This window comes from Mobula hypostoma, chromosome 11 (genome assembly GCF_963921235.1).
Source record: "Mobula hypostoma chromosome 11, sMobHyp1.1, whole genome shotgun sequence".
NCBI lineage: Eukaryota > Metazoa > Chordata > Chondrichthyes > Myliobatiformes > Myliobatidae > Mobula > Mobula hypostoma.
Window position 1 is genome coordinate 96,498,811 of NC_086107.1, and position 6,000 is coordinate 96,504,810.

Below are 6,000 nucleotides of genomic sequence, written 5' to 3' on the forward strand. Positions count from 1 at the left end.
AGAGTAACCCACACATCCTGTCCTGGCTCCAGTCCCTGTTGATCAGGGTGGCTGCAACAATGCCGGCTACATTTTAAAATGGGTTGTGTGCTAACTCATCCATGTTAAATCTCACTTTCCTGAGCATATGACAGCCCCTGTCTCCTTTTGTATATCTACTCCCAGGGTAGTATTTTTCAAGTTTAAGTTCAGGTTTAATTCTCAGTCAACCACACACGTATACAGCTAAATGAAACAGTGTTTTTCCGGGGTCAAGGTCCAAAACACGGTATATACAGTCACACACAGCAAACAGCACATATAGTTACGGTAGCACATACAGTCACAATATAATATTAGCACAAGTCCCTGAGTGTTGTGACTTGAAGATTGATGGTGCAAGGACTGTTGTCCTAAAGCCACATTTCTGCAAGAACAGGTATGTAGCAGTTCCTTATCTCGCATTGTGTCAGCCGCAGATTAAGGCAATCCAGTTTGTCTTGCAGGGAGCGAACACTGGAGACCTGCAGTGATGGGAGGGCCAGGCTGTAGGGACTAGCCCCCAACCCAGCACAGATTCCAGTGCCCCCACAGCACCTCTGTTCTCTCCCACACTGTTGGAAAAGATTCTTAGAGATAGGATCTCTGGGCATTTAGAGAATCATGGTCTGATCAGGGACAGTCAGCATGGCTTTGTGAAGGGCAGATCGTGTCTAACAAGCCTGATAGAGTTCTTTGAGGAGGTGACCAGGCATATAGATGAGGGTAGTGCAGTGGATATGATCTATATGGATTTTAGTAAGGCATTTGACAAGGTTCCACATGGTAGGCTTATTCAGAAAGTCAGAAGGCATGAGATCCAGGGAAGTTTGGCCAGGTGGATTCAGAATTGGCTTGCCTGCAGAAGGCAGAGGGTGGTGGTGGAGGGAGTACATTCAGATTAGAGGATTGTGACTAGTGGTGTCCCACAAGGATCTTGTTCTGGGACCTCTACTTTTCATGATTTTGATTAACGACCTGGATGTGGGGGTAGAAGGGTGGGTTGGCAAGTTTGCAGACGACACAAAGGTTGGTGGTGTTGTAGATAGTGTAGAGGATTATCAAAGATTGCAGAGAGACATTGATAGGATGCAGAAGTGGGCTGAGAAGTGGCAGATGGAGTTCAACCAGGAGAAGTGTGAGGTGGTACACTTTGGAAGGACAAACTCCAAGGCAGAGTACAAAGTAAATGGCAGGATACTTGGTAGTGTGGAGGAGCAGAGGGATCTGGGGGTACATGTCCACAGATCCCTGAAAGTTGCCTCACAGGTGGATAGGGTAGTTAAGAAAGCTTATGGGGTGTTAGCTTTCATAAGTCGAGGGATAGAGTTTGAGTCGCGATGTAATGATGCAGCTCTATAAAACTCTGGTTAGGCCACACTTGGAGTACTGTGTCCAGTTCTGGTCACCTCACTATAGGAAGGATGTGGAAGCATTGGAAAGGGTACAGAGGAGATTTACCAGGATGCTGCCTAGTTTAGAGAGTATGCATTATGATCAGAGATTAGGGGAGCTAGGGCTTTACTCTTTGGAGAGAAGGAGGATGAGAGGAGACATGATAGAGGTGTACAAGATAATAAGAGGAATAGATAGAGTAGATAGCCAGCGCCTCTTCCCCAGGGCACCACTGCTCAATACAAGAGGACATGGCTTTAAGGTAAGGGGTGGGAAGTTCAAGGGGGATATTAGAGGAAGGTTTTTTACTCAGAGAGTGGTTCATGTGTGGAATGCACTGTCTGAGTCAGTGGTGGAGGCAGATACACTAGTGAAGTTTAAGAGACTACTGGACAGGTATATGGAGGAATTTAAGGTGGGGGGGGTTATATGGGAGGCAGGGTCTGAGGGTCAGCACAACATTGTGGGCCGAAGGGCCTGTACTGTGCTGTACTATTCTATGTTTTATGTTCTGTGTTCATACTGCAACTAGCGCCTCTTCCTCTGGGTAGCTGTGACTGACGACCCTGCAGTATGAGGGCCTGGTCCATGCAAACGATGAGGCCAAGAGACTCACCAATGGACGATTTGCAGTACTTTATATTACCTGTGTTGGATTACAGGAAAACATTTGCACCCAGAGAGGCTGCAGCAACCAAGCACACCACCATCTTAATTTTGCAGTCAGTGTCAGGTGCTGGTTGGGTCTGAAAGGGAGCTGCTGCTGTCAGGTGTTGTTAGGTACCAACCTGACTTACACTGCCGGCTGTAACCTTTCCCTCAGAACTTCGATTATTCATTCCCAAATGTTGAATATTCCGACACTAATGGCCCTCTCGGGTCAGTTTTCAAAGGTCATGCGCGCGCACACACACACAGAGTGTGGTGTCCACACACCCTCAGAATCCCGAATGGCCCCTCCCACTCTGGGCATTCCCAGCAGCCAGACTACACTAACGCGTGTGCCCCAACCTCAGAGTCGAGCTGGTTAATTTGCACGAGTACATGTACATATTGATGCAATGCAAACTTTAATGGCAGCAGCATCACAGACACAAGTAAAATATAAACATTAATTCTACAACATTTTACAGGAAGTGCGCAATTAGAACAAATAAAACAAAGTCCATTGTCGTGCAAAGTTGGGCTTTGGGTGGCGTGGTACTTAGTGGCTGGCATAACGATTCACAGTGCCAGTGATTGGGGTTCCATTCCTGGTGCTGCCTGTAAGGAGTTAGTACATTCTCTCCTGTCACAACGTGGGTTTCCTCTGGGTGCTCTGGTTTCCTCCCACATTCCAAGGACGTTCGGATTAGTAAGCTGTGGACATGCTATGCTGGCATGGCAACACTTGCGGGCTGCCTCCATCACATCCTGCATCCTCGCACTGTTAGTTGTTGATTCATTGTATGTTTCGATGTACCTGTGACAAATAATGCTAATCAAATCTTACAGCGACGTTGGATCAGTTGGGTGTGTGACGGAAAAGCGTGGCCTCATCCTTTGTGTTCTATGCATGGGGTTTTGTCGTCAAGTCCCATGCTTGATATTTGGTCCCCAGTTAATGGTTGTTTCAGATATTAAACAGAGTTTTAAAAACAGAATAACCAAAGTAAACCTTATTTATAATAAAAATATTCTCACAAGTGCACCAAGCAATGCCTTTTCATTCTCTACACTGATAGTCAATGCTTTCAGCCCTGTTCTATTACATTCCTACACATCCATTGCACTGATCCCACTCATGTCCCCCCCCCAGGGATAGTATACAACTGCAATAATGAATGGGCTTCCTCCCCCAACCAGGCCCCTCCCTCTCCAATAGAAGACATCCCCTACACTGTGGTCCCTCCCCACCGAGCCCTTGCACCAAGCTTCACCGCGTCCCTCGGCAGGTACTCCTGCAGCGTGGGACTTGTTACACATTTTAATTCCACGTCCCATTCCCATTCTGATATGTCAATCCATGGCCTCCTCTACTGTAAGGATGAAGCCACACTGTTACATAACCGTCAACAATGAATATCAATTGAGATAGGTTATATAAAAACAACCAAACATTTATTAAACACGGATAAACGATAAGGTAAAAAAAACAAATGAAAACTTTAACCGGAAGTTATCCGCTATGCAGCCATTCAACAAATCAACACTCGGCACTGATTCTTAAAGAGTTAAATGCAAAAACAGTTCTTAAAGATATAGTTCTTAAAATGGTAAATTCGAAAGTCCAACAGATTTACACGTTCAATTGGGAGAGACTTCTCTGGAGAAGGATTTCTTCACAGACGTAACTTTCCAGCTGGTTCTGTCCACAGGATTCACGATGCCGAAAATAAGCAGTTTAAAACAACTGACCTTAAATTCTTTTAGAGAGAGAGAGCAAACCGTTGCATGAACTCCTTGCTCTTTTTGGCAAGAGTTATCCTCGATGCAGGTTGCTACTCCGCCAACGAAGACTCAATAAGGTTGATCCTTTGTTAAACTGCCAAACGATGCTGACTCCTCTCGATCCTTCGATCCTGCACTTCGATAAATTCTTCACTCTCCCTTCTACTGTTGGAATTGAGTAAATCAACACATCTAGCCAAAAATTTCCAGTCGAATAATACCGTATTTTGCAATAGAATGCAATACTCCATTTTAAAAATGAAACTGTATCACAAGAACAAACATGCAACAGAAACGGAGACACAGCACATTCTACCTGGAAATCTACAAACTAAAAAAACCCTACTGCGTCACCTGGGTTGACCCTTATATACCCGTGGTGCACATGTCATCACGTGACCTCACATCAGCGGGAAAATCACATCAGGTGACCTCCAAGAGACCATTACATCATTCTTGCAAAAAAACAGATCTCCTTGAGCATGTAACCACACTCAGGTTGGAGGAACAACATCTTATATTCCGTCTGGGTAGCCTCCACCCTGATGGCATGAACATTGACTTCTCAAACTTCTGCTAACACCCCTCCTCCCCTTCTTACCCCATCCCCTATTTGAATTATTTATTCATTTATTCTGCCCCCGCCTTTTTTCTCTCTCTCTTTCCCTCTCACAATCACTCCTTGCCTGCTCGCCATCTTCCTTTGGTGCTCCCCTCTCCCTTTCTTTCTCCCGTGTCTCCAGCTTTGTTTCCCTTTTGCCAATCAACTTTCCAGCTCTTAGCTTTATCTCTCCCCCTCCTGTCTTCTCCTATCATTTTGGATCTCCCCCCCCCCACCTTTCAAATCTCTTACTATCTCTTCTTTCAGTTAGTCCTGACGAAGGGTATTGGCCCGAAACGTTGACTGTACCTCTTCCTAGAGATGCATTGTTCCACCAATCGTCTGGGCGGGGGTGAAGGCTATCGGCGCAAGGAGATACATTCAACCGGCCATCTCCTTCAGACCACGCAGTCAGTGCCTCCTGAGCAATGCCTCACCGGATGCCTCCCGCGTTTACCCCTCACATGCCTGCTACTTTCATTTCCCCAACCCTTCTGCTATGTCCTGATGCCCCAAATGTCGACTGCTTCTTTTTCCTTCCATGAATGTTGCCTTACCTGCTGAGTTCCTGCTCGGAGTCTGTTGATCCAGGTTTCAGTGTGTTTTGTGTCTGCATTATCTATTATTGATTCTGCAATGTTGGTGGAAATTGGAATTCTATGTTGTGTTTAATCAGCCTGATCCGCGTGTTACGATTAATTCTATAATGAGACCGATGTTCAGTGGAACTTCTGTCACTTTTGCTTGTGTGTTAACGGCGACCTCTGCTGGTGACGAATGCCAAACCGCACCTTGTCTTCCTCTGTGTGATGATGGAGACATCTATTGGTGGAAATATGAACTGCACATTGCGTTTGTCTTTGTGCTGATGGGGACATCTATTGGTGGAAATGTGAACTGCATGTTGCGTTTGTCTTCGTGATGACGGGGACATCTATTGGTGGAAATGTGAACTGCACATTGCGATTGTCATTGTGATGACGGGGACATCTATTGGTGGAAATGTGAACTGCATGTTGCGTTTGTCTTCGTGATGACGGGGACATCTATTGGTGGAAATTTGAACTGCACGTTGCGTTTGTCTTCGTGATGACGGGGACATCTATTGGTGGAAATTTGAACTGCACGTTGCGTTTGTCTTCGTGATGACGGCGACATCTATTCTTTGTGATGATGGAGACACCGGTTGGTGGAATGTGCAACTGCAATTCATTCTTACTCGTGTTCACAGGGACATCTTTTGGGATCAACTGGAAAGGCATCTTGCTGTTGATAGCATTTATCGTGATATCTGTTGGGATACAGTGAAACTATGGGTGTGTTTGACCATCACACAGGAGAATATAGAAAGTAGTCTATGCCTTTGTTTCTTCCACAAAAGTGCACGATGAAACACTTTCCCTTTAGTATTGTGACAGGGTCTTGAATTACCCCTATGAATTGTGTTCGATTACCCCTACGAACTGTGCTTTTGAAAAGAGAGAGAGAGAGTTATTTAACACCAACATGTGTTTTTGAAAAGAGAGAGTGAGAGAGACGAAGACTGCTCACAGATT

General features: G+C 45.5%; 1 protein-coding gene across 1 annotated transcript in view; it reads right to left on the reverse strand.

Annotated features, from left to right (window-relative positions):
• Nucleotides 1-5,026, reverse strand: part of LOC134353972 (zinc finger CCHC domain-containing protein 3-like) — a 233,661-nt gene extending 228,635 nt beyond the window's left edge. The window contains exon 1 of the mRNA XM_063062585.1: nucleotides 5,002-5,026. The gene's annotated coding sequence lies outside the window, so the exon portion shown is untranslated. The remainder of the gene's footprint in view (nucleotides 1-5,001) is intronic.
• Between the last annotated feature and the right edge of the window lie 974 nt (nucleotides 5,027-6,000).